The sequence below is a fragment of the Trichechus manatus genome, unplaced genomic scaffold, assembly GCF_000243295.1.
Source record: "Trichechus manatus latirostris isolate Lorelei unplaced genomic scaffold, TriManLat1.0 scaffold00184, whole genome shotgun sequence".
Taxonomy (NCBI): Eukaryota; Metazoa; Chordata; class Mammalia; order Sirenia; family Trichechidae; genus Trichechus; species Trichechus manatus.
In genome coordinates this window covers 3,282,873-3,294,056 of record NW_004444120.1, presented here as the reverse complement: position 1 = coordinate 3,294,056, position 11,184 = coordinate 3,282,873, and the positions used below count along the sequence as shown (strand labels likewise).

The 11,184-nt window shown below is 34.6% G+C and overlaps 1 protein-coding gene across 2 annotated transcripts in view; it reads right to left on the bottom strand.

Moving 5' to 3' along the window:
• The window catches only part of ATF7IP (activating transcription factor 7 interacting protein), a 121,109-nt gene that overhangs the window by 70,705 nt on the left and 39,220 nt on the right, over positions 1 to 11,184 (bottom strand). The gene's annotated exons all lie outside the window — the stretch shown is intronic.

Here is an 11,184-nt window from a genome sequence, read left to right as displayed (position 1 = left end):
TTATAATATACTTATGGCTTAAAATCTCTCAAAATCTGAGCAGTACTGTACTTTTTCTAGCAATTTTTTCCCTCAATTATTTGGTAATCTGAGTTATAGGTAAAAAACTGTTTAATGTGTACTAAAAATACAAAGATTAAAAAACTTATCAAAGCAGACCGCTAAATAGAGTGGAAATTATGCCTTATTCATTTTTCAACACAAACGTCTCCCAATATACAGTAGTGAATGTCTTATACACAGTAGGCATTCAGTAACTGTCTGCCCAGTCAAATAATTCCTATCAGTTTGAGGAAAATAAATTATTTTCTTGCTCTTATCAAATAAAAGTAAAAAAAAAAAAAAGCACGCAAAAATATAATCTGTATACCACTGCTATTTTTGATTACTCATTTTTCCTGAAGTGAGGTAAAGTTAAAGTTGACGATGCTTGAAATTTCTTATTCTGTTACCCAGAATACAGAATGTATTTCTACACTTTAATTTCCCAACCTAATAATGTTTAATAAACATGTTTCTTTGTATATTACGAATTTACTATGAAGTAGATTTTAATTCCTAGAAACAGCAAACAATGTGCAGTATGATACAGTAACTATAAAGATTACAGACCAATAAAAAATGACCAAAACAACAAAAAAGAAATCTTTTAATTTCAAAAAATTTAAATTATAGCTGCTGAAATAAAAATCTGGCTATAGAGTCCAGTAAAAACAAAAGATACTTATCAAAGCACATGTTTTGTGTATTTCTTACATTAAACCCACCATCAATCTATTTTAATGAAATGGTAATTTTTTAAATGTGTTCTTTGGTCACTATCTGTTAACAACCAAAATGCAGAATGAACTCACGGATTTCACACTATGAAAGTCTAAAATATTTAATCACAAATAAAGCTTAAAACAATGCCTTTAAAACATACAGAACATAAAACAGTTTTAAGTAACAAAAAGAGCTCCATTAGAAGGAAGGGTAAAAATCCAATGAGCAATCCACTAATGCTTTTCATGTAAACACTTAATCATGGCTAGATTTTAAGATCAAGTTTAAACTAGCTTTCAAAAAATTCAAATATTGTTATTTTTTAAACAGTCTGGATGAAGAGTAGCTTAGCGTAATTTTTTTAGTAACATTCATATGTGACTTGAATGCCCAGAATATAATAACAACTATATTTACATCTTTAAAATAAACCTAAAACCTTCATCTTCTACATACATAGACCTTGTACTTATCTGAACTTTTAAATAAACTATTATCTTCATCACAAAGGAAAGCAATATGAATTAATCCATGAATTACAATTACTCCCACTGCCATCAAGTCAATTTCAGCAGATTCCAGACTTAGACAGACTAGAAAGAAAGGCCTGGCAATCTACTTCCAAAAAATCAGCCAATAAAAACCCTATGGATCACAACGGTCCAATCCATTGTGGACAAGGTTGCCATCAGTCGGGGGCCGATTGAATGGCAGCCAACAACAACAACATACAACATGCCACAAACGGGTCAATTTTTTTTGTAATACACTACAAGGGGAAAATTCTTTGATAATTTCAGACATGTTTTAAGTAAAATATCCCTTTAATCTCAGCAATTCATATTTTCTTAAGTAGTACTTAAAGAAGTCATAATTTTTTTTTTTTAACTTACAGTGAACAGTTTTATTTCAAGAAAAATAGAAAGGTATGCGGTTTGCAGAACCTTACTCAAAGCAGCCACACATCTCATCACATAGCGATCTGAATTTGGGGGGGACCGAGTAATCAATGGCACCTTAGAACAATAAGTACAGCAACTAAAATATTCTGAAGAAGTTCAGAGCGTTTTAAGAACTTCATGCTCCATCTCTCTATTGTTCTCCCACTCTTCTCCCACATTTTAAACAGCAGCTGAGAGCCAGATGTTCTGTGGCCTAGCTTACATGTACAGAGATCTAACTTTAATATGAACATAACTAAAGGAAGCTCTCGAATCTTCCTCCACATCCTGAAGGAAACGCAAATTTCTCGTTGTGTCTGTTATTTTTCACTTTTATAGCTAAGCAATATTGCTGGTCTATTATCCTTACTTGTAGATCTAATTAAAATTATTTATTCTACAACTTTTCCAGCCAGATGTAGAAGTCTAAGTCTTTCTTTAAGTGTCTGTCATTTGTTGCCGTCGAGTGGATGTCGATTCCAACTCATGGCGACATCCATTTGTATCAGAGTAGAACTGTACTTCAGAATAGGGTTTTCAACAGCTGATATTTTGGAAGTAGACTGCCAGGCTTTTTTTCCTTCTTTAGTTTATACTTCAAAAAAACAAGCTAAATTTTTAAAGAGTTATACTTTTTTGACAGTAAGATCTCTACTGGAAATAAAACTCAGAATGGACCAGCATCTCCCCTGGGAGAAAAAGAAAACAAATTACATTCCCACTCTAAAATTTTTCTAGCAAATAATGTGTAGGAACAGAATTTACTTATTTCTGGCAAAAGTTCCTAAGAAGTTTAGTTTCATAGGTTGGGCTGTCGGAGACTACTGGACACCAGTATTCACTACAGCACTTTTCACAACAGCCAAAACGTGGAAACAACCGTAATGTCCATCAACAGATGAATGGATAAACAAAATATGGTATATACACACAATGGAATACTACTCAGCTACAATGAGAAATGAACTCCTGATGCAAGTCACTATATGGATGGGACCTTAAAACATTATGCTCAGCGAAATAAGTCAGCCGCAAAAGGACAAATACTAATATTATCTCACTTACATGAAATAAGCAAATATACAGAAATAAAAGACTATTCATAGCTATCATTGCTGGGAGAGGGAGAAAAGAGGAAGTTTTTGCTTAGGGGGCATTGAGTTTATGTTAATGGTGGTGGAATGATTTGGAAAAGGGTAGCAAGAATGGTTGCACAAACTTGAAGTACTCAACATCACTGAATTGTACATGTAGAAATTGTTGACATGGTGTGTTTTGTTATGTGTAGTTTCACCACGACAAAGAAAAAAAGGTTTATGAAAATTAAGAAAATACAGAGTTTCTTTATCCAAAACTTATGATCACTTTGATTTAAAAAAAAAAAAAAAAAAAACCATTCTTTGGAAACTGTTAATCTCCCTCCTCCTAACCATCATACCAAATGAGCCATCCATTCTATAAATAAAATATTGACTGATATCCACAATATACCAAAAGCTGGAAGCTAAAGGCTACCCTTTAAGTTCACAGTACTCTGTTCTCACCTAAAACTGTTAATATTAGTTGTGCTTGTTATTGAATTCAGTTGTAGATTTTTATTACAAATTACAGAATTCAATTAGATGTTGTATAAACTGATGAAATGAGTGCAAAAAGAAAAGAATTGCTAGATATGCATTAGTAGGAGCATGCTGCAGCAGAAAAAACAGAAGACCAGTGTTTAGGAGATTTTAAGCAAATCATTTAACATCTTTAGGTCTAAAGCTTTCCATCTGAAACATAAGAAAATTAAATGAGAATATTTTAAAGGACCCTTCAAGTTTTGAACCTTAAATAAAATTTGTTTTAAATTCCACTCCAAAATGTACTGCTCTATTAAAGACAGATTGTTTTACTCATGTATTCAATATTTATTAAGTGCCCATATGGTCCCTACTTACAGGACAACTTTGAAGACACTCTAGAGGAACAATGTCATTAAAAGTTGAAAAATACAGCCTAAGATTAAAGTGTTACTGCCTGTAGATTTTAATGTAAATGTGGAAGAGAAACATATGCAGTACAAAATACATGGAAGGAACACTGGTGGAGCCATGGATAGGCGCACAGCTGCTAACTGAAACGTCGGTTGTTCAAACTCAGCAGCTGTTATGTGGGAGAAAAGACCTGGCAATCTGCTCCCATAAAGATTTACAGCCTGGGAAATCCTATGGGGGCAGTTCTACACTGTCCTCTAGGGTTGCTATGAGTCAGAATCGACTCGACAGCACAAAATAACAACACAATGTATGGATATCTTTCTGCATGAATGACCATGAAAATTAGAAGTTCTCTAATTTCCATTAACTGCCATGTCTCCAATGTAGACTCTTTAATCTTAATAACCAAAAATATGCTTTTAAATGTGTAGTTACAAAAAAGACGTCTACACAGCCCTTATTATCTTCCTGATAAGGTTAGTAATCCCAATTTTTATGAGCCAGATTTCTGAAAACTGACTCCGCATAATCACTCAAATTCAAATGGAAGGGGAATAGGGAGTTTTATGCTTTTCTTTCCAATATCAATATCAACTGCACTTCTGCTCATAACCCTATTTATAATTCAGTTATAACCACAAGACTTCACAAGTAGTTGCTAAGCAACAGCAACACGCTGAGTTCAAGGCTATTGGAAATCTGGCTCTCTGCCACATGAAAATATTTAACTGAGCCTAGAGCCTCCAGAATTTAAAAAAAAAAAAAAAAGGAGAAAAAGAAAAATACCAAGGAGATTCAATGATAACTACAATAAGCCACCAAGTACTATTACGCTCTTTTCAAGAATTCAGATTCAGATCAAGGACCTTATTCTGGTATTTCCAAATATTTACTACATTTGTCTTTTAAATTTGTTATCTTTTCTACGTTAAGATAAAGATTCTGAAAATATTCTGCTGGTAAACAGAAGAAATATGATCAACCTAGTCACTGGTAAGGGCATTACAACTGACTCAATAAATATACTGTACAAAGAACAGCCCTTGGAAAGACTAGGTAACAGTTTGTGGGAATTTACTGTGACTTTCTATATTGGATCCTTAAGGCCAGGAAACAAGAAACTACACATTTCCTTCAAATTCCTTTATTCCCATATGCCTAGTTAACTACTAAAAAGAGACAACTTTTCTACATCAAACTGCACTGTTTTTCAAATTTAAAGATCTCTAATAAATAAATAGGCATCTAGGATATTTATTAACAACTCCAAAAGGTTAAATATGAATAAAAAGTAATTGCTATTTCTCAAAAGAAATTGAAAAGGCACTGAATATGTTTCAACACTTACTCACTGATAAAAATTAAGACTAACGGCCAAAGATCACTCCTTAAGCTGATAAAGACCACTTAAAACCAACAGGACACTTCATATCTATTGGTAAAACACCATAGGCATTTCCATTAAAAACAAGAACAAAGAATGTGAAACTATATTCAATGTTGTTCTAGAAATCCTGACCAAACCAGTAAGAGTTCAAACAGCAAGTATCAGAAAATACAATGATGAAAACATTTAATCCAGAATAATAAGAAAAAGGTATTGGGAATAATAACAGAATAACAGATATGAAAAAAAAAATCATCATTTACTGAAAGCTACATAAGTACATGAATTAGAGCTATAATGGATATAAGACTCAATGTGGGAAAGACATCAATTCTTCCTAGATAAAACTCATTAAACATAATTCTAATCAAAATTCTAGATATTTTTATATCACGACAAACTTTCTAAAGTTAATCTGTAAAGAAAATAATAAAAATAGGAAAAAAAATAAAAATAAAAAGTAATGAAAAATGATGCTTGCCCTATGAACCCCTTAAACTACTGCCCTGAGACAATCTTTAAACCTTAAACCAAACATATCCCCTGAAGTCTTCTTAAAACCAAACAATAGTTGAGCTTAACTAGTAAAGAATGTTTGCCTTAAGCAATATGGTCTTTTAATAACTATCTATATGCGAACAAACTGACAACAACAACTCCAAAGATTAGATAGGAACCTTAGGAGGTAGTGACTTTATGTTAATGGGGGAGGAACAACTCAGAAAAGGGAGGGTGAGAGTGGTTGCACAATTTCGAAGAATGTAATCAATGTCATTGAATTGTACATGTAGAAACTTGAATTGGTGTTATGTTTTGCTGTGTACAGTCTCAACAACAAAATAAATAATTTAAAAAAATGATCATTGCCCTGTCAGATGTGACAGCATACGACAAATCAATAAAGCATAAGTATAAAAAGATGAGTACAGTAATTATCCAACAGACAGACACAACCAATAAAAAATGTAATATATGATATAGAAAGCTTCACAAATTATCAAGGAAGAAATGGATCTTGAAATAAATGGTTGATAATGGATCAAAATAGCAATTGAGTACAATAGCGAACAGACTAAACATAAAATAATGAAAAATCTTGAAAAGGCACAGAAAGTACTACAAGTAACCAGAAAATTTTGAGGAATATTTGAAAGATAAAAAGCAGAGTGGTACAGAATTAGTATCTAGGATAAAAAGGAACACCTATCAGTGAATAAAAAGAACAGACAATTCAAGAAAAATGAACAGGCAATTCATAAAACCAAGAGGCATTCAACTTCACTAATAAACAGAAGACGACAAAACAAAAAGGAAAATATATTTTTATACATTAGACTGACAAATAGTTAAAGTCAGCAACAATGTACAGAAGTGAGTAGTCGCATACGCTGTGGTAAAAGAGTGGATTCTCATAACCATTTTTAAATGCAAATGGACAAGAACTGTGCATCTCTTGGGAAACCCTGGTGGCGTAGTGGTTCAGTGCTATGGCTGCTAACCAAAAGGTCGGCAGTTCGAATCCACCAGGTGCCCCTTGGAAACTCTATGGGGCAGTTCTACTCTGTCCTGTAGGGTCACTATGAGTCAGAATCGATTTGATGGCAGTGGGTTTGGTTTTTTGGTTTTGGTGAATCCCTTTGATACACCAAGGCACTTCAAGGTATCTATTTTAAGATATACTCACATATTTAAAAAAAGAATATATCAGAATGCTTACTGCACTGCTGTAATAACGCAAACAAACATTTCCATCACAAAGAGAATTAAAAAATACTGTAGCACCTGCTAAAGAACACTATGAGAGTTAACAAGAACATGGTAGATGTCTTTCATGGGCATGAAAAATGAAAAGATCTCTGAAAAACATTATTAAGCTGTGGTGAAGTGAATTACTTAATATGGCCCTTCTAGTCAAAGTCTTTATAATTCCCACCAAATGACTGGATGGGACTATGCAAATGAGGTGCTTGTAGTTCACCAAGGGGATTGGATAGCTTGCTAATAATGTAAATAAGGTGCATGGAAGCCTTGTGGGGGTGGGACCATGCAAATAAGGTGTATGGAACCCTAACGAGGGGATTGGTCAGTTTTGCTATCCCGCTAGGCTTAAAGGGAGACAAAGAATGAGAAAGGAGCTGTGACATGGAAAACAGCGAGAGATGGCAGCGCAGCAGTACCAAGAGCAAGAAGCAGTGGCAATAGAGGCAGCAGAACCAGGAGACCGGCAGGAGATGGCGCTGTGGGCTTCCCAGCCCACAGGACAGAGAGCGCTGAAGACCTTTGGACCAAGGCTTACTAGTGGAGCAGGGTGCCCCCAGGCACTTATTCGAAGAGCTAAAGAACTTTGTAACACTTGCTCCAGCGAGACAGATGCTAGACCAAGGACCAAAGAGAGGCCTGCCTGCAAGCACAGCTGAGAAGAGGCTGTCCTGATGGAAGAATTGTATCATAAGTATTTTCTGATCCTGAACTGTAACCTGTTATTTCCCTAATAAACCCCATAATTGTGAGTAAAGTCTGTGAGTTCTATGCGGTCATTGCAACAAATTATCAAACCCAGCAAAGAGTGCCATGGGTTGGTGTCAAAACTGGTAAAAAGGTTGGAGGATGGAGATATGTTTGACCTCCACCTCATTGGAATCAGCCTTGGACTGCTGATCTTGAATTCTCCTTTCCCCTTTTGAAGTTAGAGGAGATCAGCAGCCTCTGCCATGACGTTTTTACATAAGTGTACAAAGCAGTTGCATAACTCTTAGTAATTAAGAGTGCAAACACTAGGGCCAGACATACCTTTTTGAATACTGGCGCTACCACTTCCTGGTTAAGTCACCTTTCAAAGATAGTTATCCTCTTCTTCCTTTAATACCCTCATCTATGAAACTGAGATGATAATAATGCCTACCCTTATAGAAATGTTATGGGAATTAAATGAAGTAATAAATAAAAAGTACTTAGACATAGTAACAGAGTCCCTGGGTAGTATAAATGGTTAATGCACTCAGTAGCTAACCAAATTTAGAAGGATAAAAGCTAAACTAGTTACAGCAGTTCACTTGGGAGAGACAAAGGACTAGCAAGTATAGATTTTCACCTAGACTTAATATGCCAGTTACAATTTTCACAATGAAAACACATGCATGTAATTTGTATTTGAACAGTTAAACTTGTCTGACTTACCCCTCTCTTTTCCATGCTATTCCTAAGCCAGGAGAGCAGTGACATTTATGAATATCGACAAACAGCAATACAAACTAATAACAGCCCCAGATGAAAGAGGGAGGCTACCATCCAAAAAACAAATTACCCACATATTCTGTATTCAGCCAGTACCTCTCTCACCCCTCACAATTACCTGAGTCAGCATGCACCCACCTAAACAGGAAATCTCAGATATAAAAATGAGTACAATCAAAATACAAAAAAAAAAAAAGAGTAGGTAGCAAAACCTACAAACTAAAAAAACAGCTAATTAGTAGGAATTTTAAAATATATATTAATATCCTGAAGGCATATGAAATGTTTTCACACCATAAAACAAGCAGATCTGAAATCTTGGAAATTCAAAATAAAAGCTGCATGGACACAATTGAAGTAATCTAGTTAATCAAGACCAGATGTTGTCTCAGAATGGTATACAAAGGAAAAACAGAAAAGCTAGGAAACATGTAGATATCCCGAGAAGCAACAACTTTCACTAAAAAGAATTTTTAGAAACAGAGAACTGAGAAAAAAAGGAAGGAAGAAAACAAGAAAAAAAAATTCATAGGACTGAAAAAATGTACAAGTTTTCCAAGACAAAGCATTACTGAAAAACCAAAGCAGACTAAATTAAAACAAGCAAAAAAAAAACTTCTGAAACCTAGATATATTGTGATAAAATTTCAGAGAACCAATATAATACTAACAACTAAGATAGAGTGAAAAATAATTTGCTTACAAAGGAATAAGAATTAAACTGGCATCAGACTTGTCATCAGCAATACTAAATGCTAAAAGAAAACAATACCCTCAAAGTTCAGGGGAGAAGTTATTTTTATAACTTCTATTGTCACCCAAACTACCAATCAACAAGGATGGAGAAATAAAGATATTATTTCTGAGCACAGACTAAAAAATAGACACTTGCTAAAATAATTACATGAAGATAGACTACATGAAAAACCCTGAGAAAGAAGTGAGATAAGGGAAAACAGTGATGTGCCAAGAAACAAGTAAAACTCATAGGCGGGTTGTAATAATTAATGACCCATTACCTTTAAAATTAATATTCTGGAACTAAAATCCCAAATAATTACAGCATGGGAACTAGTGGATCTAGGGTTTGCAGAACATGGACAGAAAAAAACAAACCAAAAACAACCAACCAAAAAAAGACCCAGTGCCTTTTAAACTAGGTAAAATAACACCAAAAAAATATTGTCAGACATGCGCTCTAAACAAGAGATATGCTTGTAACAAAATAGCATAGGAAGGTTGAAAATGAAGGGATGGAAAACAGAACAGTAAGCAAATGTTAACAACAACAAAAAGCAGGTAAGTATACATAAAACCTATACATGACATATAAAACAGAAATCAAACTGAAACCCTAGTACCAGGACAAAAAAAGTGATTTTCTATTGATAAAAGGTATAATCCACTAGAAGCACATACCTTTGATGTACCTAATAATAATAATACCTTCAAATCACATAAAGTAGAAACAGGTTAAAATTTTTCAGAAAAAACTAATAAATCCACAAATAGAGATGCACACCTTTTCTAAAATCTATAGATAAATAAAACAAGTAATTAAGAATACATTTTCCAATTAACATGTTAGAATAATAGAAAATAGAATTGTGTTATGGATAAAATTATGTCCCCCAAAAAGTTATGTTACAGTCCTAACGCCTGTACCTGACAATGTGACCCTGCTGTTTGGGAATAGGGGTTCTCTTTCGTTAATTAGTTCATACCAGAGTAGGTAGATACTAAACCTAACGACTTCTGAAAGGTGTGTTATGAAAACAGAATAGAGGTATGTATGCGCACACGCACACACACACTGGGAAGACAGATGCCGTGTAAGGACCTATTTGCAAGGAAAGCAATGGCAAGGAACATCAAGGAGTTCCAGGACTACTCATAAGGAAGGACCCTCCCCTAAAGCCGATTCCCTGATTTGGGCTTATACCTTCCAAAACCGTAGGATAGTAAATTTCTGTTCTTTAAAGCCATCCATTTGTGCTAATTTCTGTTATGGCAACACTAGGTAACTAAGACAAATTGTATACCCAGCAAACCCAGAGTATTATTTTTTCATGAATACATCTAACATACATTAATGTTGACTGTGTGGTGGCAAGGAAATCTTAATAAAGAGAAAATCAATGGTAAAATAACAACAACAAAGCTCAAACAGAATACAACCTAGGGTATTCAACCAAAATGATACTCAAGAGGAAAACTGATAGCCTTAAATGCAAATATTAATTTAAAATAAAAAAACTCAAAATGTTAGTGTCTTAGTCATCTAGTGCTGCTCTAACAAAAATACCACAAGTGGATGGCTTTCACAAACAGAAATTTATTTTCTCACAGTCCAGTAGGCTAGAAGTTCAAATTCAGGGTGTCAGCTCCAGGGGAAGGCTTTCTCTTCTGTTGGCTCTGAAGGAAGGTCCACGTCATTATCAGTCTTCCCCCGGATTAGGAGCTTCTCTGCACAGGAACTTTGCTCCCACTGCTTCCCTTTCCTTTTATCTCTTACAAGAGATAAAAGGTGGTGCAGGCCACACCCCAAGGAAACTCCCTTTGCATTGGATCAGGGACGTGACCTGGGTTAGGGTGGTGTTACAATCCACCCTAATCCTTTTTAATATAAAATTACAACCACAAAATGGAGGACAACCACACAACACTGGGAATCATGGCTTAGCCAAATCGACAAACACATTTTTTGGGGGACATAATTCAATCCATGACATTCTACCCTTTGGCTCCAAAAATATCACATCCTTGCAACATGCAAAACATATTCATCTCATCATATCACAGCAAAAGTCTTCACTCCAAATCCAAAATCCAAAAATTCCTCTTCATCTGTGAAATCTAGAATACAAGTTATCTGCTT